Source organism: Mirounga leonina, unplaced genomic scaffold, assembly GCF_011800145.1.
Source record: "Mirounga leonina isolate KUSES-001 unplaced genomic scaffold, KU_Mleo_1.0 Mir_204, whole genome shotgun sequence".
NCBI lineage: Eukaryota > Metazoa > Chordata > Mammalia > Carnivora > Phocidae > Mirounga > Mirounga leonina.
In genome coordinates this window covers 5031558-5056376 of record NW_023270513.1, presented here as the reverse complement: position 1 = coordinate 5056376, position 24819 = coordinate 5031558, and the positions used below count along the sequence as shown (strand labels likewise).

The 24819-nt window shown below is 38.3% G+C and overlaps 1 pseudogene; it reads left to right on the top strand.

The window, feature by feature from the left end:
* The first annotated feature begins 4909 nt into the window (after positions 1-4909).
* On the top strand, positions 4910-23059 carry LOC118025899 (annotated as a pseudogene).
* The last annotated feature ends 1760 nt before the right edge of the window (positions 23060-24819 follow it).

Here is a 24819-nt window from a genome sequence, read left to right as displayed (position 1 = left end):
GGACCCCAGGAAGGAGCAGCCATCAGACACTACAGAGTGAAAGTGGTCTCTCTTGTCCTCAGAGGAGTCAAGGCAGTGTCCAGGGAGCATCCTGGGCCCAGGCATCCTGAGGACAGGGGCCTTTGGCCTCACCCCTTCCTCTTATGGACCATTTACCCTCTGAAGGCATCAGGGAGTCCTCATCTGTGTAGCGAAGACACTCCAGAGAATCGACTGGGCTCTCATGCGGTTGCAGGAGCCCTCTCAGCTTGGAGCAATGAAGTCTGCTCTGGCTGGGGAACCCTGATGGCAGGTCTGGGTCTCTGCTCTTTCATTTTGCTGCTCGGTGACCCTAGGCAGGCAATTTCCTCCCTGTGGGTCTTGGTTTCCTTATCTATACAATGAAGGGGTTGGACCAGATGATCTCTAGGGTCCCACTAGCCTCCACATTTCTATGATCTCCAGGAAAGGGAGACCCATAACATTCCTTGGTAAATGGTTACCATTTTTAATTATCTTTATAGTCAGAAGGGTCTTCCTGCCTGTTTCCTACTGTCTCTGAGCCTTAGCTCCTCCGGCCAAGGCCCAGGTCTGGATAAGCATGTTCATTGTCCCAGAAGTACCTGGGTGGGCAACAGGCATTTCCATGGAATGGAATGCACAACTCAAGTCACAATGGTGGGAGAGTGGGGCCTGGAGCTCTGCAGTCCCTACACCCAACCCCAGAGGTGTTCAGGAGGCAGCAGTGTTCAGACGTCAAGGAGATGAACAATTGTGACACTGATCATCTCCTTGCCCTCCATGTAGCCAAACCTCCCCATTTCTGGACAAGGAAACAGGGAGTTGTCCAAGCTCACAAAGTGCTAGGACAGGGAAGAGCTTGGAGTGGGGAAGAGCTGGGGACCTCCTCTGGAGGGAATCTTTCCTGGTGAGGGGTGGGGATGGTGAGGAGGAGAGCCAGTCCCCAGAGTTGTAGCATAAACTAAAACCAGTTTGTGAAACCCACCATCAGGGAGCTCCTGGTTTCTCCTGGGGGGAATGCGCGTGTGCGCGTGCGTGCGCGCGCACACACACACACACACACACACACACACACCCCACAGGAGAAGAGATCACAAACATCACTGACTACCAAGTACCTGAGCTGGGACTCTAACTTGATGGCCCCACCAGGAGCTACTGAATCTCCCAGCTATTTCATTTATTCAACAAATAGTGACTAAGTTACTGGGAACCAAACTGTAAACAAGTGGGACGTGGTCCCTCCCTCTCAGAGTTTGCAACATAGCTAGGCAGGCAAGTGCTCAAGAGGAGATTCCAACCCTGGGAACTACTCTCAGACTAAAGGAAGCCAGGGCCTGTGGGAACCCAGCAGAGCCCATCTCAGGGGCTCAGGAGCTACAGGCACTGTCCTGGCTGTGCCTATTTCTAGAGGAGTCAGTTCTGGTTGTTTGGGAAGGTAGCCATGGGGAGCAATTGACTTCCCTTCTTCAGGTCAGGCAGGCATAGTCAAGGATGTGGATGACCCTCAGGAACTTTTGTTATCTCAGTAAGAACTGGGCAACTTCTGGGGCTTGGAGGAGAGGTGAGGCTCCTCTTCTTCAGGCTGGGATTCTCAAAGTCATGGGTTGGGACCCCAAAGCTCAGTGTTGAGTCTTCAGTGGCTCTTCTGAGCAGAAGTTGCATATGAACTTGGCCCCCTTTCTGTTGCTGGTTGTGGTGATGTGAAGTGTGGGACTCAAAAAATGTCAAAAATTAAATTATTCTGAAAAAAAATTTACCCCCACTCCTTCTGAGGGCCAAGTCATTTACTTCTTCAAAACTGTGCTTGTGATTTAGCTTCCATTGATCTTGACAATTAATATAAAAGGCACTGAGCAAGGGCACTGAGCAAGGCTGCCCCTTTTCTCCATCCTTGCTGCTCTTCTGCTATGTGTGTGGTGGGAAGTGACACAAGAAGCAAGGAGGGGAGAGGGAAGGTATGGAAAGTGTCTTGTGGATTCTAAATTTATGGAGCTCAGTGACATGTAGAGAGGTTTAAGTGAAACTTTCATGGAAAAAAGTAAGGAAATGCCTTGTTTTAGCTGCCCCATCATTCCTATTGTTTGCTCTCTGAGTCTTTTGTTTCCAGGCTGTTTTGTAAGTGCTGAGCTATTAAGGAGCTGTATGTTTTCTTGGAACAGAAAAGGAAGGGCCCTCTTGTCCCATGGGCCTCTCCATCCATGTATACGTGCTCTCTCTTTGCAACTGTCTCTGGTTTGGAGCCTGTGCCTATGGAAAACAGTGGGCTTCCAGTCCTTTGGAGCCCAGGATTCCACCCCTTTTTATTCCCTCATACTGAGCCCCAACCCTGTCCACAGTCAATGAGGGAGAAAGCACAGGTGTGCTGCATCCAGCCCCTTCTTTTTTAGAGTTGGGAAGTGAGACCCAGAGAACACAGGGCTCTTGCCCTGTTCTAGAAGACACAAGGTAACTACTAATGAATTATAAAGGTAAACTTCGATATTTGGAGAAGAAACAATAGAATGCTAATCCTCCACTTTTACTCACTCAACACTTTTTTATTGGTTGCTTGACATATGGCAGACACCATTCCAGGTGCAGAATACAACAATGAAAAAAAAATGATATCTTCTGCCCACATGAATTTTACACTCTAATAGAAGAAAACAAACACTAAATAAATCAATAGGAAGATATAATATGTGGGCATCTGTCTTTTATATTTGGCCATTAACGAATGCCTCTTTGAGGAAGTGACATTTGAAAAAGAACTTCAAGAAAGTCAGGGAACAATCCATATGATTATCTAGGGGAAGATGTTCAGGTAGGAAGAACAGCAACAATTATAATTCCCTGAGACATGTTTGAAGAACAAGAAGACCAATGTTCCTGTAATGAATGTGAGGTAATTAGAATATTAGGAGATGATGGCAGAAAATTGGTGAGTCTGATTATACACAGCCCTACAGGCCATGATAAGAAGTTGGCTTTTATTCAGTGAAGTGGGAAGCCCTTGCAATTTCAGGAGAGGAGCAAAATTACATCATCTAGTCATTAACTGGATCTCTGTGGTGCCTGTGCCAAGAATGAACTGTTTGTAGCAAGGGTAAAAACAATGAGACAGCTCAGAATGTTATTGCCGTGAGACAGCTTGTTGATGTTCCTCTGCCATTACAGATAAACCTGGCAACTTCCATTTCTGGATAATTCAGTCCTCTTCATTTTTGTTGGCATCTAGGGCAGTACTAGAACTTGGATTAAGCTCCAAGCCCTGTGCTCTTTTTATTGCCCTACGTAGCCTTTCATTGTTACGCCAATAAGGAGAGAATAAATGATGGGAAAAGGCAGCACTGAAAGATTGGCTCTCGGGGTTGTAGGAATAATACTAATAAGAAAAACAGAGGTAAATTGCAGGGAAAAGCCTGTAAAAAATAGTGGTAATTTTTATTATCCTTTGGTAGAGATATTGGACTTGCTGATCAGTAACCATTTCTAGAGACGTATTATAGATAAATGAGAGTGTTAAACATATTTTAAAAATGCATCTTTAGATATTTGGAAGTCCTAGTCAGGAACCCAAAAGATTCCCTGGTACCCTACTTCTTGTAGTTTAAAGTTGGAAATTGGGAAGATCCAAGAGTAAAAGTCACATACAGATTTTAGCCTAATGTTGAGGGTTAGTCTCTGCTTATGGAAAGATGGCAGAATTCCTCAATTGTTAGTGACAAAGACTCTCTCCCTGACCCAAATTTTAGTCAGGTTCCTCTAAAACCTCTTTCCAACTAGGCCTCAACATTTGAACTTCCATGTCCATCTTTGCATTGCCCAATTTTAGCAAAAATCCTCCTAAATTTGTTTAGCAAGAATCCCCATACTCAGTATATGATCACTCCTGATATCTGATTAAATTCTTTATATCTTACCCTTGGTATCTAATCACACTGGCCTTCCTTCAGCAAGAATCCTGTCAAATCAGAATCCTCCCTTACCTCTGATGTTTCCACATAGTAATTTTCTACCCACTGACTCCCATCCCCTTTACAACAGGAACTTGAATAAAGTCTTCCTTACTATTTTTAACAAGTGTCAGAATAATTTTTCTTTGACATTAATGTGAAAGACAAATTCACTGGACAATTAAAGAGATGGTTTTTTATTGAGGCTAGTGCAATAAGGAAAATGTTCACTTTTGTGGAAGAATGTCTCAAAGAAAAGGAAGGGGGCCTGGGTGTTATAGAGGCAGATAAACAATAGAGCCATGAGGAAAGGTGGACAGCAAATTTTGTTTAAGTTATGAAGCAGAGTGGGAATACATGAGGGCAGGGTGGCCCTTTGTGGTTAGCCATTTCTCAGAACACAAAAGGGTGGGGGGATTTCTCAACCACCTCTAATCTCCAAGAGCACAAGGCTCAGATATAGTTAAACATTGTCACTAGTTTTCTTCTATCATCTTGATTTAGGAAAAGAATTTTCAGACTGCATTATTACCTAGAGCTTTTGAGATGATACTATGGAGTACACACATGCTAGCATCTGCATTAATGTGTTTCTGGAAGGGTACACAAGAAACTGTTGTCAGTTCCTTTACCTTTGAGGAGAAAAATTGGGAAGCAGAATGGTGAAGGAAAACATTTCTTTTTATCCTTCTATTTTGTTTGAATTTTCTGGACATATGCATGTATTTATTTTATTATTAAAAATACTATCTTTGGGCGCCTGGGTGGCTCAGTTGGTTAAGCGACTGCCTTCGGCTCAGGTCATGATCCTGGAGTCCCGGGATCAAGTCCCGCATCGGGCTCCCTGCTCAGTGGGGAGTCTGCTTCTCCCTCTGACCCTCCTCCCTCTCATGCTCTGTTTCTCATTCTCTCTCTCGCAAATAAATAAAATCTTAAAAAAAAAAAAGTACTATCTTTGGGTGGCCAGGAAGATGGCAGACATTCACAGTTAGCATGCCGAACAAAAGCTGCTGACCATCTTTCAAAATAAGAAGAGGGGCCTGCTTGGAGGAACTGGTAAGGAGAAGCTCTGATGATACTACAAAAACATTGGTCTGGGCTTCAAGATGCTATTGACAAGAAATGCCCCTTTCCTAGTAATGTCTCCATCCAAGGGCAGATTCTATCTGGTATGGTGACCAAAGTGAAGGTGCACAGGACCATTGTCATCTGCCAAGATTATCTCCACTACATCCGAAAGTACAACTGCTTCGAAAAATGCCATAAGAACATATCCATGCACCTGCCCCCCTGCTTCAGGGGTGTCAACATTGGCAACATTGTCACAGTGGGCAAGTGCCAGCCCTTGTGAGAGACTGTAAGTTTCAATATGCTCAAGGTCACCAAGGCTGCTGGCGCCAAAAAGCAGTTCCAGAGTTCTGAGACTAGACATGGGCCCATACCTCCAAACAAAATCGTTATTTTCCCAGTCAAAAAAAAAAAAAATACTGTTATTGAAAGTTTACCTGGGCATTGAATTATAGGTCTTTTGTTTCTTCTTCATATTTTTCTGCATTTCAAAATCTAATAAATAGTTTTTTAAAGAGTAATATATGCAAATTTTTCTGCAAGTTTGGTCTGTTAAAAGCAGCCCCACTGGGGAAAAGGACTGCCAGGTGGAATTATTTGGATTGCCCTAGGGGTTGGTTCCTGGATGCATTTTCTCTTTTTGCTTAAGTGAGGGGCAAAAAATTATTAAGGTATCAGGTTTGTCAATTTTTCTCTCTCCCTCAAGGAAGTTAAAGAGATGGAATCTTTCCAGTTTAGCAGCCTCAACCAGGAGACTAATTTCCTACCAGGTGAGTTCTTATACTTTTGCAATGCAGAAATAGAAAAATAAACTGAGGAAGACAATATCTCAAAGGTGGGCAAAAATGATGAAGTATGTAAAGAGAGAGGCTAAACTAACCTACATAATAAAGAACCAGAAGATATTGGGGAGAAAGAGAGAAATAAAAATACAAGAGTATTTGAAGGCACTTTTTTCAGATGAGAGGCTCCAGACATGTTAGGGTGGGGTGTATAAGAAAACTGAAAAGAAGAGAGAGGATATAAAAAGTACTGTTGAAATTTCCACAATAGCCAAAATATAGAAAGAGCCCAGATATCCATCAACAGATGAATGGATAAAGAAGATGTACTATCTTCTTTATCTATCTATCTATCTGTCTGTCTGTCTGTCTATACACACACACACACACACACACACAATGGAATATTAGCCATCAAAAAGAACGAAATCTTGCCATTTGCAGTGAGGTGGATGGAACTAGAGGTTATTATGCGAAGTGAAATAAGTCAGTCAGAGGAAGACAATTATCATATGATTTCACTCTTAAGTCAAATTGAAGAAAAAAACAGATGAAACTAGGGGAAGGGAAGGAAAAGTAAAATAAGATAAAAACAGGGAGGCAAACCATAAGAGACTCTTAACTATAGGAAAGAAACTGAGAGTTGCTGGAGGGGAGGTAAGTGGGGGATGGGGTAACTCGGTGATTGGCATTAAGGAGGGCACTTGATGGAATGAGCACTGGGTGTTATATATGCAATTGATGAATCACTAAATTCTACCCCCAAAACTAATAATACATTATATGTTAACTAAATTGAATTTAAATTAAAAAAAATTTTAAAGTATTGCTGGCAGGTATAAATTGGATTCTATTTCATATTCTGAACGGGACACAAGATAAAAATGTAAAGTATTTTTAAATTATTTAAGATCTTTTCAATATCTTCCTTGAATACAACTCCTTGCAACAATAGGACCGTATAGGTGCAGTATTTATAATGATTGCCTTTGGGGGACTTTTCCATGATAATGGAACTATACACTCATATTCAACACTACCTAAATCTAACCATGCCTTAAATCTGAGCCAAGAAATGTCCATTTCTGGCATTCAGATTGTTAGAAAAATCACACAAAGAAATCGAGATGAATTCGGCATGAGCTGTAATAGTGTTTGAAATAGTCTGTCAAAGGGAGAGGGATATGATAAAGAGCTGAATTCTTTCCCTTAGAATCACTGGATGCAGTGACCTTCAAGAGACAGTATTTCAAATGGAAAATTGGAACTGTGTTTGCTGAGCAATTTCTAAATAAAATTTCCTGTGGTAAATCCCAAAGGAGGGATTTGGGAGTTTATGGCAGAAGTGCAAAGAACTTGGGGTTAAAGTGTAGGAGGAGTTATGGAGGGGAGAAGTGTAGACATTTTTCCAGTGGGAAACTCAGGCTCCACATGTTGAACAGGATGCACTGAATTCATTAGGGACGTTTTCAAGCCCTTCAAAGTTTTAGTTCATTACTGACACCAGCACAATCAGAGTTATATTTAGTTGCATTCTATATACATTCTCCATGAGTTAATTAGTGTATACCATACTTAGCCTGAGGCAGTTTCTAATGTGCCAAGCCAGGATGCTGTTGGAGGAGAGGGTGGGGGAAATCCTGACAGGGTAGGGAAAGAAAATCTTGATATCAGTGATTACTCGTTAAGCACAGGTAAATGCAGACAGAATATCAAAATGAATTCCATCACCTAGCTTCAGCAATTATCACATCATGGTCAATCCTGCTTCTTCCATATCTCTACTCATCCTCCTCATCATCTCTGCTCCACTCCAACCTTTGGAATATTTTGAAGCAAATTCCAGACATATAATTTTACCCAAAAAATTTTTGATATGTAGCCATATGTACTTCTAAAAAGCAAGGATTCTCCTTTTTAAACATAATCACAATACTATCATCAAACATATATTTCAAAATCAACAAGAATTGGAATAATTTTAAAAGGTAAGTTGTGAGCTAGAAGTAAGGTTTCCTTCATCATTGAATAGAATTTAGAACAGTATCAAATAGCATTGTATGATCCTGACCTTCCAGGAATATTCAAGAAGAATTACTTATTTAAGAGACCATATTTTTTTTCTTTTTTTATTTAAATTCATTGATTAACATACAGTGTAATACTAGTTTCAAGTGTACACCCAGTGCTCATCACAAGTGCACTACTTAATCTCCATCACCTTTTTAACCCATCTTCCCACCCCCCTCCCCTCTGGTAACCATCAGTTTGTTCTCTATAGTTTAGTCTGTTTCTTGGTTTGCCTCTGTCTTCTTTTCCTTATGCTCATTTGTCTTGTTTCTGAAATTCCACATATGAGTGATATCATACGGCATTTGTCTTTCTCTGACTAACTTATGTTACTTAGCATAATACTCTCTAGCTCCAACCACATCATTGCAAATGGAAAGATTTCATTCTTTTTAATGGCTCAGTAATATTCCATTGTGTGTATGTATGTACTTATATACATACATACCACCTCTTCTTTATCCATTCATCAGTCAATGGACATTTGGGCTGTTTCCATAATTTGGCTATTGTAGATAGTGCTGCTATAAACATTGGGGTACATGTATCCATTCAAATTAGTATTTTTGTATTCTTTAGATAAATACCCAGTAGTGCAATTGCTGGATCATAGGGTAATTCTATTTTTAACTTTTTGAGAAAACTCCATACTGTATTCCAGAGTGGTTACACCAGTTTGCATTACCACCAACAGTACAAAAGGATTCCCCTTTTTCCACATGCTCGCCGACACTTGTTTCTTGTGTTGTTGATTTTGGCCATTCTGACAGGCGTGAGTTGATATTTCTTTTTTTTTTTTAATATTTTTCTTTATTTATTTGACAGCAAGAGAGACAATGAGAGAGGGAACACAAGCAGGAGGAGTGGTAGAGGGAGAAGCAGGCTTCCTGCTGAGCAGGGAGCCCAATGCAGGGCTTGATCCCAGGACCCTGGGATCATGACCTGAGCCGAAGGCAGACGCTTAATGACCGAGCCACTCAGGTGCCCTGTGAGATGATATTTCATTGTAGTTTTGATTTGTATTTCCCTCATGGCAAGTGATAAAAGAGCATCTTTTCATGGGTCTGTTGACTACTTGTATGTCTTCTTTGGGAAAATGTCCATTCATGTTTTCTGCCCATTTTTTAATTAGATCATTCATTTTTGTAGGTGCTGAGTTTTCTAAGTTCCTTATATATTTTTGATACTAACCCTTTACCAGATATGTCATTTGCAAATATCTTCTCCCATTCTGTAGGTTGTCTTTGAGTTTTGTTGATTATTTCCTCCACTGTGCAGCACTTTTTTATTTGGACAAAGTCCCAATAGTTTATTTTTGCTTTGTTTCCCTTGCCTCAGGAAGACATATCTAATAAGTTACTACGGCCAATGTTGTTCTCCTCTAGGATTTTAATGATTGCCTGTCTTACATTTAGGTCTTTAATCCATTTTGTATTTATATTTGTGTATGGTGTAGGAAAGTGGTCCAGTTGGTCCAGTTTCATTCTTTTGCTTGTTCTGTCCAGTTTTCCCAACATCATTTGTTGAAGAGACTGTCTTTTTCCCATTGAATATTCCTTCCTGCTTTGTTGAAGATTAATTGACCATATAGTTGTGGGTTTATATCTGAGTTTTCTATTCTGTTCCATTGAACTATGTGTCTATTTTTCTGCCAGTACTATACTGTTTTGATCACGACAGCTTTGTAATATAACTTGAAATCTGGAAGTGTTTTGCCTCCAGGTTTGCTTTTCTTTTTCAAGGTTACTTTGTATATTCAGAGTCTTCGTGGTTCCATACAAATTTTAGGATTGCTAGTTCTAGCTCTGTGAAAAATGCTGTTGGTGTTTTGATAGGGATTATATTAAATGTAATTAGATGTAGTAGATTGCTTAGGGTAGTATAGACATTTTAGCCATATTTGTTCTTCCAATCCATGAGCACGGAATGTCTTTCCATTTCTTTGTGTCCTCTTCAATTTCTTACATCTGCATTCTATAGTTTTCAGAGTACAGGTCTCTCACCTCTTTCGTTAGGTTTATTCCTAAGTATCTTACGGGTTTTGGTGCAATTGTAAATGGGATTGATGACTTGATTTCTATTTCTGCTGCTTCATTATTGTTTACAGAAATGGAACAGATTTCTGTACATTGATTTTGTATCCTGCAACTTTACTGAATTCATTTATCAGTTCTAGCAGGTTTTTGGTGGAGTCTTTGTGTTTTCTGTATAGAGTATCATGTCTTCTGCAAATATTGACAGTCTTACTTCTTCCTTGCTGATTTGGATTCTTTTTATTTCTTTTTGTTGTCTGATTGGAGGCTAGGCTTTCCAGTACTATGTTAAATAACAGTGGTGAGAGTGGACATCCCTGTCTTGTTCCTGACCATAGAGGAAAAGCTCTCAGTTTTTTTTCCCATTGAGGATGATATTAGCTATGGGGTTTTTGTGGATGGCCTTTATTATTTTGAGGTATGTTCCCTCTAACCCTACTTTGTTGAGGGTTCTTATCATGAATGGATGTTGTACCTTGTCAAATGCTTTTTCTGCATCTATTGAAAGGATCATGTGGTTCTTTTCTTTTATTATTGTGTTGTATCATGTTGCTCGATTTGCAAATATTGAACCCCCTTGCAACCTAGGAATAAATCCCACTTGATTGTGATGAATGATTTTTTTAATGTATTGTTGGATTCAGTTTCCTAGTATTTTACTAAGAATTTTTGCATCCATGTTTGGCCTGGAGTCCTCTTTCTTAGTGGAGTCTTTACCTAGTTTTGGTATCAAGGTAATGCTGGCCTCATAGAACAAATTTGGAAGTTTTCCTTTCGTTTTGATTTTTTGAAATTGTTTGAGAAGAATAGGTATTAACTCTTCTTTAAATGTTTGGTAGAATTCCCCTGTGAAGACTTCTGGCCCTGGACTTTCATTTGTTGGGAGATTTTTGATTACTGACTGAATTTCTTTGGTGGTTATTGGTCTATTCAAGTTTTTTATTTCTTCCTGTTTTAGTTTTGGTAGTTTATATGTTTCTAGGAATTTATCCATTTCTTCCAGGTTGTCCAATTTGTTGGCATATAGTTTTTCATAATATTCTCTTATAATTTTTTGTATTTCTGTGGTGTTGGTTGTTCTTTCTCCTCTCTCATTTGTGATTTTATTTATTTAGGTGCTTTCTCCTTTCTTTTTGGTAAGTCTGGCTATGGGTTTATCAGTCTTTCAATGAACCAGCTCCTGGTTTCATTGATCTGTTCTACTGGTTTTTTTAGTTTCTATATCATTTTTTTCTGCTCTAATCATTATTATTTCCTTCCTTCTGCCTGCTTAGGCTCATTTGTTGTTCTTTTTCCAGCTCTTTGAGGTATAAGGTTAGGCTGTTTATTTGAGATTTTTCTTCCTTCTTAAGGTAGGCCTGTATTGGTATATAGATCCTTCTTAGGACTGCTTTTGCTGCATCCCAAAGGTTTTGGACCACTGTGTTTTCAGTTTCGTTTGATTCCATGTGTTTTTTTAATTTCTTCTATGATTTCCCAGTTGACCCATTCATTCTTTAGAATCATGTTATTTAACTTGATGTATTTGTGTTTTTTTCCAAATGTTTTCTTGTGGTTGATTTCTAGTTTCACAGCCTTATGGTCAGAAAAGATGCATGGTATGATCTCAATCTTTTTGTATTTGTTGAGGCCTGATTTGTGACCTAGTATGTGATCTACTCTGGAGAATGTCCCATGTGCACTTGAAAAGAATGTGTATTCTGCTGTTTTAGAATGGAATGTTCTGTGTAAATCTTTTAAGTCCATCTGGTCCAGTATGTTACTCAAAGCCATTTTTTCTGTGCTGATTTTCTGTTAGTAGATGATCTGTCCATCGATGTAAGTGGGGTGTTAAAGTCCTACTATTATGGTATTATTATGAATGAGTTCCTTTATGTTTGTTATTAACTGTTTTATATATTTGGGTGTTCCCATGTTGGGTGCATAAATATTTATAATTGTTAGTATTTCTTGTTGGATTGTCCCCTTTATTATGATACAATGCCCTTCTTCATCTCTTGTTACAGTCTTTGTTTTAAAGTCCAGTTTTTCTGATATAAGTATTGCTACTCCAGCTTTCTTTTGACATCCACTTGTGTGATAAATGTTTCTCCATCCCCTCACTTCCAACCGGCAGATACCTTAGGTCTAAAATGAGTCTCTTATAAGCAGCATATAGATGGGTCTTTTTTTTTAATCCATTCTGATGCCTCATGTCTTTTGATTAGAGCAGTTAGTTCATTTACATTCAGCATAATTATCGATAGATAAGTATTTAGTGCTATTTTATCACTTGTTTTGTCATTTCTGGAGATTTTCTTTGTTCCTTTCTTGTCTGTCTCACTTTTGGTCTTTCCTTTCCAAAGAGTCCCCATTAATATTTCTTGCAGGGCTGGTTTAGTGGTCACGAACTCCTTTAGTTTTTGTCTGGGAAATTCTTTATCTCTACTTCTATTCTGAATGATAGCCTTGCTGGATAGAGTATTCTTGGCTGCATATTTTTCCCACTCAGCACATTCAATATATCATGCCACTCCTTTCTGGCTTGCCATGTTTCTGTTGAGAAATCTGCAGCTAGCCTTATGGGTTTTCGTTACAAATTCTTATTTAAAGCATTATATTCAAGTCTATGCATCCCTGATTTTACCACAATCCATAACAGATTTAGGGAAAGTAGGTTATGAGTGGGAATATTGTACAATAAACAAATAGCCTAAGATGGATCAACATACCATGATTTGTGTCCAGTAAGTGGTAGATTGGAAGAAAGCCAGGGGCTTTTAGTTTTAAGTCTAAGGAGTATCATGCTTAGCAAAGGAAAATAAGAAGACATCTTTCTCTCCAAGACAATTGTTTCCTATTACATATAAAAAAGATTATAAGGGGATACTAAGAACAATTATATGCCAACAAAATAGATAACCTAGATGAAATGGACAAATTCCTAGAAACACACAAACTACTGATACTGACTCAAAAAGACATAGAATACCTGAACAAACCTATAGCGATAAAGAGATAGAATTTGTAAGAAAATGATTATACCTATGACCATGTGGGAAATGTCTCAGAAATGCAAGGGTGGGGTGCCTGGGTGGCTCAGATGGTTAAGCGTCTGCCTTCGGCTCAGGTCATGATCCCGGGGTCCTGGGATCGAGTCCCGCATCGGGCTCTCTGCTCCTTGGGAGCCTGCTTCTCCCTCTGCCTCTCTCTCTCTGTCTCTCATGAATAAATAAATTAAAAAAAATTAAAAAAAAAAAGAAATGCAAGGGTGGTTCAGCATACAAAAATAAATTAATATAACCTATATTAAGAGGATTAAGGGGGAAAACCATATGATTATTGATCCAGAAAAATTGATGCAGAGAAAATATGACAAAGTCCAACACTCTTTCACATTAAAAAAACACTGAACAAATGAGTTCTTTCTAATTGCTTTTCTTTTTCAGAGATTTTCTATATCTTTTTACATGTATATTTTTCCACATGATCTAAGGGATCAGGTTGTCTAGTCCAAAAAACAATCAAATAAGAAACCACATAAGTATATTTGTTGTGATCCTGTTAAATTGTAAATTAGGAAAAATTGATATCATTATAAATTATCTTCTGAAAATTGTTATTATGAAATATCATACATACAGCATATTTTAACATATACAGTAATAATAATAATAACAAATCAACATTCATTTACCCACCACTAGAGATACAACTAGAAGTATTACTTTTATTATTATTATTTATTTTTAATTGTGGTAAAATTCACATAACATAATATTTACTATCTCAACCATTTTTCCCAGCTTTATTAAGGTATAATGAACACATAAAATTACATATATTTAAAGTGTACAACTTGATGATTTAATGTACTTATACCGTGTAAAATGATTACTACAATCAAGTTAATGAACACATCACCTCACAATCACCTTAATTTTTTTTTGGTAAGCATGCTTAAGATCTATTCTCTTAGCAAGTTTCAAGGACACAATACAATATTATAACTATAGTCACCATGCTGTACATGTAGACTGTACATTACATCCTCAGAACTTATTCATCTTATAACTGAATGTTTGTACCCTTTGACTGATATCTTCCCATATGCCCCACCTCCCAGCTACTGGTAACCATCATTCTACTATTTGTTTCTGTAAGTTTACTTTTTTTTTTTTTTTTTAAGATTCCACTTATAGATGATACCACATAGTATTTGTCTTTGTCTTTCTGGCTTTTTTCACTTAGTATAATGCCCTCCAGTTTCATCCATGTTGACACAAATAACAGAATTTCCTTCTTTTTCATGACCAAATAATATTCACATTTTCATTTTTATTATTAAAGTATAATAGATATACAATATTATATTAGTTTCAGGTGTACAACACATTAATTTGACAATTCTATACACTACTTAATGTTACACAGTAAGTGTAGTCACCATCTGTCACTATACCATGTTATTACAATATCATTGACTATATTCTTTATGCTATACTTTTCATGTCCATGACCCACATTTTCTTCACCCATGCAACACTTTGGTTGTTTCAATATCTTGGCTATTGTGAATAATGCTGAAGTGAACGTGGGGGTGCAGATATCTCTTTGAGATCCTGTTTTCATTTCCTTTGGATATGAATGGGATTGCTGCATCACATGGTAGTTTTACTTTAAATTTTTTTGAAAAAAAAAAGGCTGTATCAATTTTTTTTTAAAGATTTTATTTATTTATTTGACAGAGAGAAACACAGCGAGAGAGGGAACACAAGCAGAGGGAGTAGGAGAGGGAGAAGCAGGCTCTCTGCTGAGCAGGGAGCCGGATGTGGGGCTCGATCCCAGGACCCTGAGATCACGACCTGAGCCGAAGGCAGACACTTAACGACTGAGCCACCCAGGCGCCCCAAAAGGCTGTATCAATTTACATTTCTACCAGTGTACAAGGGTTCCATTTTCTCCACATCCTTGCCAACACTTGTTGTCTTTTTTCTTTTTTATATTACCAATTCTAACCGTGAGATAATATTTCATTGTGGTTTTGATTTGCATTTCCGTGATGCTTAGTGATATTGAGCACCCTTTCATATACCAGTTAGCCATTTGTATATCTTTGGAAAGAAAGCTATTCAGGTCCTTTATCCATTTTTTAATCAGGTTATTTTTTGCTATTTAATTAATTGTATAAATGTTTTATATTTTTGGATATTAACCCTTTATCAGATACATAGTGTGCAAATATTTTTTTCCCATTTTGTAGGTTGCCTTTTCATTTTGTTGAACCTTGTTAAATTTGCCCTTATGTGTCTGGGTTATTTCACTTAGCAAATGTCTTCAGGGTTCATCCATATTATAGTATGTGTCAGAATTTCCTTCCTTGTTAAAGCTGAATAATATTCAGGGCACCTGGATGGCTCAGTCGTTAAGCGTCTGCCTTTGGCTCAGGTCATGATCCCAGGGTCCTGGGATTGAGCCCTGCATTGGGTTCCCTGCTCCACAGGAAGCCTGCTTCTCCCTCTCCCACTCCCCCTGCTTGTGTTCCCTCTCTCACTGTGTCTCTCTCTGTCAAATAAATAAATAAAGCCTTTTTAAAAAAAAGCTGAATAATATTCTGTAGTATGTATATACCACATTTTGTTTATTCATTCATCTGTTGATGGACACATTGGTTGCTTCCAGCTCTTGGGTAATATGAACAATACTGCTGTAAATTATATATGCTATGTACAAATATTTCTTCAGGACCCTACTTTCAATTATTTTAGATATATCCCCAACAGTGGAATTGCTGGATCATATGGTAATATTATTTTTAATTTTTGAGGAGTTGCCATACTAGATTTTTATTTTTTTTTATCTTTATCCCCAAAGCCCAGGAAATCACTACCTTCAGAGCAAGATGATCCATCACCAGTATATGTGGAGAACTTTCTTCATTTTAGGCATTCATTGAATTAAAAACTGAATCACTGCTACCCTCAAATAATACATCATCCTCATCTCTAGTGTCAATGACATTATTATTTCCACAACATTGCACAAAATTTTCACTGCTCTTTACTAATTCCTTATATCTGACCCAGCATTTGATATCATTTCTCTCTTCTTGGAGAACATCCCTTAGAACTTCCTTTATTTTTTTAGGAGTTTATTTATTATTTATTTATTTATTTATTTATTTATTTATTTATTTAACACAGAGAGAGAGAGAGAGAGCAAGTGAGCACAAGCAGGGGGAGGGGCAGAGGGAGAGGGAGAAGCAGACTCCCCACTGAGCAGGGAGCCCAGTGTGGGACTCGATCCCAGGACCCTGGTATCATGACCTGAGCCAAAGGCAGACGCTTAACCAACTGAGCCACCCAGGTGCCCCTAGAACTTCCTTTAGTTCCAGTCTTCTGGTGGCAAAATCTTCTGGTTTTTGTTTGGGAATGTCCATTTTTATCTTATCTCTATTGTTTTTGTCATGCCCAGTCATTTAATTACTTGCCTTTGGCGATGTTTCTAGGAAGAAGTTGCTGCGGCTGAGGTCAAAGAGGTTGCTGCCTGTGTTCTCTTCAAGGATTTTGATGGATTCCTATCTCATATTTAGGTCTTTCATCCATTTTGAGTCTATTTTTGTGTGTGGTGTAAGGAAATGGTCCAGTTTCATTCTTCTTCACGTGGCTGTCCAATTTTCCCAGCACCATTTATTGAACAGACTGTCTTTTTTCCATTGGACATTCTTTCCTGCTTTGTTGAAGATTAGTTGACGATGGTGTTGAGGGTCCATTTCTGGGTTCTCTATCCTGTTCCATTGATCTATGTGTCTGTTTTTGTGCCAGTACCATACTGTCTTGATGATTACCGCTTTGTAATAAAGCTTGAAGTCCGGAATTGTGATGCCACCAGCTTTGCTTTGCTTTTTCAACATTCCTCTGACTATTTGGGGTCTTTTCTGGTTCCGTACAAATTTTAGGATTATTTGTTCCATTTCTTTGAAAAAAGTGGATGGTATTTTGATAGGAATTGCATTCAATATGTAGATTGCTCTAGGTAGCATTAACATCTGCACAATATTTGTTCTTGAAATCCATGAGCATGGAACGTTTTTCCATTTCTTTGTGTCTTCCTCAATTTCTTTCATGAGTATTTTATAGTTTTCTGAGTACAGATCCTTTGTCTCTTTGGTTAGATTTATTCCTAGGTGTCTTATGGTTTGGGTGCAATGTAAAGGGGATCAACTCCTTAATTTCTCTTTCTTCTGTCTTGTTCTTGGTGTATAGAAATGCAACTGATTTCTGTGCATTGATTTTATATCCTGCCACTTTACTGAATTCCTATATGAATTCTAGCAGTTTTGAGGTGGAGTCTCTTGGGTTTTCCACATAAAGTATCATATTATCTGCAAAAAGTGAGAGTTTCACTTCTTTGCCGATTCAGATGCCTTTTAATTCTTTTTGTTGTCTGATTGCTGAGGCTAGGACTTCTAGTACTATGTTGACTAGCAGTGGTGATAGTGGACATCCCTGCCGTGTTCCTGACCTTAGCAGACAAGCTTTTAGTTTTTCCCCATTGAGAATGATATTCGCTGTGGGTTTTTCATAGATGGCTTTTATGATATTGAGGTATGTACTCTCTATCCCTACCCTGTGAAGAGTTTTAATCAAGAAAGGATGCTGTACTTTGTCAAATGCTTTTTCTGCATCTATTGAGAGGATCATAGGATTCTTGTTCTTTCTTTTATTAATGTATTGTATCACATTGATTGATTTGTGGATGTTGAGCCAACCTTGCAGCCCAGGAATAAATCCCACTTGGTCATGGTGAGTAATCCTTTTAATGTACTGTTGGAGCCTATTGGCTAGTATTTTGGTGAGAATTTTTGCATCCATGTTCATCAGGGATATTGGTCTGTAATTCTCCTTTTTGATGGGGTATTTGTCTGGTTTTGGGATCAAGGTAATGGTGGCCTCATAAAACGAGTTTGGAAGTTTTCCTTCCATTTCTATTTTTTGGAAGAGTTTCAGAAGAATAGGTATTCATTCTTCTTGAAATGTTTGGTAGAATTCCCTGGGAAGCCATCTGGCCCAGGCTTTTGTTTTTTGGGAGATTTTTGATGACTGCTTCAATTTCCTTAGTGGTTATAGGTCTGTTCAGGTTTTCTATTTCTTCCTGGTTCAGTTTTGGTAGTTGATACATCTTTAGGAATGCATCCATTTCTTCCAGGTTATCTAATTTGCTGGCATAGAGTTGCTCATAATATGTTCTTATAATTGTTTGTATTTCTTCGGTGTTGGTTGTGATCTCTCCTCTTTCACTCATGATTTTATTTTTTTGGGTCCTTTCTCTTTTTTTTTTTTTTGGTAAGTCTGGCCAGGGGTTCATCAATCTTGTTAATTCTTTCAAAGAACCAGCTCCTAGTTTCGTTAATCTGTTCTATTGTTCTTTTGGTTTCTATTTCATTGACTTCTGCTCTGATCTTTATTATTTCTCTTCTCCTGCTGGGTTTAGGCTTTATTTGCTGTTCTTTCTCCAGCTCCTTTAGGTGTAGGGTTAGGTTGTGTATTTGAGAACTTTCTTGTTTCTTGAGGAAGGCTTGTATTGCTATATACTTTCCTCTTGGGACTGCCTTTTGCTGCATTCCAAAGATTTTGAAGAGTTGTGTTTTCATTTTCATGGTTTCCATGAATTTTTTTAATTCTTCTTTAATTTCCTGGTTGACCCACTCCTTCTTTAGTAGGATGTGCTTTAGTCTCCATGTATTTGAGTTCTTTCCAACTTTCATCTTCTGACTGAGTTCTAATTTCAAAGCACTGTGGTCTGAAAATATGCAGGGAATCATCCCAATCTTTTGGTACTGGTTGAGATATGATTTGTGACCCAGGATGTGATCTATTCTGGAGAATGTTCCATGGGCAATAGAGAAGAATGTGTATTCCATTGCTTTGGGATGGAATGTTCTGAATATGTCTGTGAAGTCCATTTGGTCCAGTGTGTCATTTAAAACTTTTATTTCTTTGTTGATCTCTTGCTTAGATGATCTGTCCATTTCAGTGAGGGGAGTGTTAAAGTCCCCTACTATTATTGTATTATTGTCGATGTGTTTCTTTGATTTTGTTATCAATTGGCTTATATAATTGGCTGCTCCCATGTTAGGGGCATAGATATTTACAATTGTTAGATCTTCTTGTTGGATAGACCCTTTAAGTAGGATGTAATGTCCTTCCTCATCTCTTATAGTATTTGTTTTAAAATCTAATTTGTCTGATAGAAAGATTGCCACCCCAGCTTTCCTTTGATGTCCATTAGTATGGTAAATGGTTTTCTACCCCCTCACTTTAAATCTGGAGGTGTCTTTGGGTTTAAAATGAGTCTCTTGCAGACAGTGTATCGCTGGGTCTTGTTTTCTTATCCAATCTGATACTCTGTGTCTTTTGATTGGGGCATTTAGCCCATTTACATTCAGGGTAACTACTGCAAGTTATGAATTGAGTGCCATTGTATTGCCTGTAAGGTGACTGTTACTGTATATTGTCTGTGTTCCTCTCTGGTCTATGTTACTTTTAAGCTCTCTCTTTGCTTAGAGGACCCCTTTCAATATTTCTTGTTGGGCTGGTTTGGTGTTTGCAAATTCTTTTAGTTTTTGTTTGTCCTGGAAGTGTTTTATCTCTCTTTCTATTTGCAATGACAGCCTAGGTGGATATAGTATTCTTGGCTGCATATTTTTCTTGTTTAGTGCTCTGAATATATCATGCCAGTCCTTCCTGGCCTGCCAGGTCTCCATGGATAGGTCTGCTGCCAATCTAATGTTTCTACCATTGTAGGTTACAGACCTCTTGTCCCAAGCTGCTTTCAGGATTTTCTCTTTGTCTCTGAGACTTGTGAGTTTTACTATTAGATGTTGGGGTGTTGACCTATTTTTATTGATTTTGAGAGGGGTTCTCTGCTTTATAGCTTTTATCCCTCATTGCCTGCCTCCTGGATTGTGCCACCTGTTTCCTTCCCCAAATTAGGGAAGTTCTCTGCTATAATTTGCTCCAATATTCTATGAATATCTAAAGCACAACAAGATATATGGCTCTACAAATATATGGCAAGAAGAAGTAGGGGAAACATATGATACTGGGCCAGTCATCTTATCAATCACAAAGTTAAGTTTTCCAACGTAGTTCTGGATGGTCCAACTTGTACTCTGTTATGAATATAGTGGCTTTGAGTCATCTCCATTTAAAATGGAGCAGTGGTCTAATAAGCTATACTGGAAGGGGATATGTTACTTCTGGTTCACTCTGATTCCTGGAGTGCAGCTTTTTGAGGCCTGTGCTGCTCCTGGCTGTGTTTGCCCTCAGAACTATTCTTCTACTTTTCCTGGCTCCCAGCGTCTTGGGGGAAAGCCTCCATGGGTGGGAGGAAGAAAGACACCAGGGCATTTCTCTGTTTTGGGCAGCTTCTCTGGCAGTGGCTCATTTCTCTATCCTCATTTCTCTATACATTGGCCAATAAGATGTAACTGTATTGAATCTTTTATTAATATATAATGACCCTTTATGTCTCCTGTAAAGTCTTTTTTTTAGTGGGTGCTTGGGTGGCTTGGGTGGCTCAGTCAGTTAAGCGTCCGTCTTTGGCTCAGGTCATGGTGTCAGGGTCCTGGGATTGAGCCCCATGTTGGGCTCCTTGCTCAACAGGGAGTCTGCTTCTCCCTCTGCTCCTCCCCCCGCTTGTACTCTCTCTTTCTCTCAAATAAATAAATAAAATCTTTTTTTTAAGTTCTAAAAAATTTAAAAAATAAAGTCTATTTTGGTTGATATTAATATGGTCATCCCTGCTTTCTTTTGGTTACAATTTGCATGTAATATCTTCTTCCATGCTTTCATTTTCAATGTATTTGTGTCTTTATATCTAAAATGAGTCTCTTGTAAGAACAAACTGATGGTTACCAGAGGGGAGGGGAGTGGGGGAGTGGGTTAAATAAGTGATGGGGATTAAGAAGTTCACTTGTGATGAGCACTGGGTAATGTAAAGAATTGTTGAATCACTATGTCGTACACGTGAAACTAATATAACACTGTTTGTTAACTGGAATTAAAATTAAAACTTTCAGGGGCACCTGGGTGGCTCAGATGGTTAAGCATCTGCCTTCAGCTCAGGTCATGATCCCAGAGTCCTGGGATCGAGTTCCACATTGGGCTCCCTGCTAGGCAGGGAGCCTGCTTCTCCCTCTGCTTCTGCCTCTCTCTCTCTCTGACTCTCATGAATAAATAAATAAAACATTAAAAAATTAAATTAAAACTTTTAAATAAATAAATAAGATGAATCTCTTGTAGATAGTATATAGTTGGATTGTGTGTTTTTAACCATTCTTTCAATCTCTGTCTTTCAACAAAGCTTAAACCACTTAAACTTTAGGTAATTACTGATAAGGAGGGACTTCTGTCACTTTACAATCTGTTTTCTATATGTCTTATAGCTTTTGTCCCTCATTGCCTGCATTCCTGTCTTCTTTCATGTTTAGTTGATTTTGGTAGTGAAATGTTTAATTTCCTTCCTCATTTCCTTTTATGTATACTCTGTAGCTATTTTCTTTTTTTTAATATTCTTTTTTTTAAATAATTTTATTTATTTGTTCATTTGAGACAGAGAGAGAGAGAGCAGGAGCCGTGGGGAGAGGCAGAGGAAGAGGGAGAAGCAGACTCCCTGCTGAGCAGGGAGCCTGATGTGGGGCTCGATCCCAGGACCCTGGGATCATGACCTGAGCTGAAGGCAGACGCTTAACCATCTGAGCCACCCAGGCGCCCCTCTGTAGCTATTTTCTTTGTGGTTATCAAGGGATTACATTAGTATCCTAATGTTATAACATTCTAATTTCAATTTATAACTGCTTAACTTTGGTAACATACAAAAATTCTGTTCCTTCACAACTCTGTCTCCACTCCTTTTAGTTGTTGATGTCACAAAATTATATTTTTATACACTGTGTGTCACAAAACATAAACTAATAATCTTTTTAAATGTGTTAGCTTCTTAAATTATGTAGAAAAAATTTGGAGTTACAAACCAAAGTTACAATAATACTAGCTTTTATAATTGCCTATTGTTGAAATCTTTATTTCTCCATATGGCTTCAAGTTACTGTCTAGTGTTTTAGAAGATTTCTTACAGGGCTGGTCTAGTGGTAACAAATTCACTCAGCTTCTGTTTATCTGGGAATGTCTTAATTTCTCCCTCACTTCTGAAGGACAGTTTTACTGAATATAGAATCCCTGGTTGATGGGATTTTTTTTCCCTTTAGCACTTTGAATATATCAGGCCACCACCTCTGACCTCCAAAGTTTTTTACGAGAAATCTGCTGATAATCTTATTGAAAATTCCCTTGTATGCGATGAGTTGCTTCTCTCTTACTGCTTTCAAGATTCTCTCTTTTTCTTTGGCATTTTAAAGTTTGATCCCTATGAGTTCATCTTACTTGGAATTTATTGAGCATCTTGGATGTTTATATTCATGTCTTTCAACAAATTTGGGAAGTTTCCAGCCATTATTTCTTCAAATGTTCTCTCTGCTCCTTTCCTCTCTCTTTTCCCTCTGGGACTCCCACAGTGTGTATGTTGAGCTTCTTAATGGTAGCCCACAGGTCCCTTCGGCATGTTCATGTCTCATTATTTTTTTTTTCTGTTCATCAAACTCAATACCTTCCATTGCCCCATCTTGAAGTTTACTGATTCTTTTTTTATGCCTGTTCAAATCTGCCTTTGAATCCCTCTGGCGAATTTTTTATTTTAATTAATTATTGTGCTGAAAAGCTCCAGAATTTCTTTTTGTTTTCTTTTTAGATTTTCTATCTTCTTATTGATATTTCCATTTTGTCCATTCATTATTCTTATGACTTTCTCCACATCTTCCTTTAATTAATTGAACATCTTTAAGACTGATGCTTAAAGTATTTTTCTAGTAGATTTGTCATCAAATCTTTTGCAGGGACAATTTCTGTTGATTTTTTTTTTCCTTTGAATGGGTCATACTTCTTTTCTTTATATGCCTTGAGATTTTTTTTTGTTGAAAACTAGACATTTGAATCTAATAATGTGGTAATTCTGGAAATCAGATTCTCCTTCCACAGGGTTTGCTGTTTTTTGTGATGATGATGATGATGATGATGATGATGATGATGATGTTTTAGGCTGTTCTGTGCTGAGTTTCAGCCTGTGGTAGAAACTTAAGATCGTCTCAGGTCTTTTTTGAGCCTGTCTGTAGGCATGCATGCTCACTTCTAATTTCCCCATATATATAGTTGTTTTTAAATGTCCTTATCTCTAATGCCTGGCTCTCAAAAGGGGAAAAAGAGAGAAATCAAAGGGGAGAGGAGGGAAAGGGCACCAGTCCTTTAAATCCACTGGGAGTCATTTCAGCCAAATGGGGTGGGGTTTGCAACAATGCAGGGAGATGCAACAACAATGGGCAGTGCTTTTTTGTCTGTACCTCTGTGTTTCGAAGCAACAGTTGATAATCAGAAGGCCGATCCTTGATATCTGGAGAACATGATCCTTTCTGCCTACCGTGGCTCCTGCAAGCTGTGTGCAAGCTGCTCCAGGAACACATGCAGAGCTGCCTGCCTGTGGCTGGGGGTGGGAAATGGGTGGTTGCTACTGTGTTAAGAGCTGAAAATGACCAAAATTAACTTCAATTTGCCATGCAAGCCTTTCCCTGGATGTTTTGATCTTTTAATACACTCCAGAATTCCAAAACAGTTACATCAGACACTTTCTGCCAGTGCAGTTGTCTAGGAGGGAACACAGATTCCTGATGCTTCCCACCCCACCATCTTCCTAGAATCCTCTCACCCAAGAGCCCTAATTTTTATTATGTTATGTTAGTCATCATACATTACATCATTAGTTTTTGATGTAGTGTTCTATGATTCCTTGTTTGCGTATAACACCCAGTGCTCCATTCAGTACGTGCCCTCCTTAATACCCATCACCGGGCTAACCCATCCCCCCACCCCCCTCCCTTCTAAAACCCTCAGTTTGTTTCTCAGAGTCCATAGTCTCTCATGGTTCATCTCTTCCTCTGATCCCCAGCCCCTTCATTTTTCTCTTCCTACTATCTTCTTTTTTTTTAACATGTAATGTATTATTTGTTTCAGAGATACATGTCTGTGATTCATCAGTCTTACATAATTCACAGCACTCACCATAACACATACCCTCCCCAATGTCTATCACCCAGCCACCTCATCCCTCCCACCCCCTATCACTCCAGCAACCCTGAGTTTGTTTCCTAAGATTAAGAATTCCTCATATCAGTGAGATCATATGATACTTGTCTTTCTCTGATTGACTTATTTCACTTAGCATAATACCCTCTAGTTCCATCCACGTCGTTGCAAATGGCAAGATTTCATTTTTTGATGGCTGCATAATATTCCATTGTATATATACACCACATCTTCTTTATCCATCCATCTGTTGATGGACATCTTGGCTCTTCCCATAGTTTAGCTATTGTGGACATTGCTGCTAGAAACATTGGGGTGTACGTACCCCTTCGGATCATTATGTTTGTGTCTTTGGGGTAAATACCCAGTAGTGCAATTTCTGGGTCATAGGGTAGCTCTATTTTCAACTTTTTGAGGAACCTACATACTGTTTTACAGAGTAAGAGCCCTAATTTTTAATACACTTTATTTTTTAGAACAATTTAGACTTACTAAAAAAAATGGAGAAGATAGTATAAGGAGTCACCATATACCTTGCACCCAGTTTCCCCTATTATTAACAGTTTTTAGCGGTATGATACATTTGCTACAATTAATGAACAAATATTGATACCTAATTATTAACTAACATCCATAATTTATTCAGATTTCCTTACTTTTTAACTAATGCCTTTTCTGTTCCAGGATTCCATCCAAGATATCTCATCACATTTAGTTGTCATGTCTCCTTAAACTCCTCTTGGCTGTGATCATT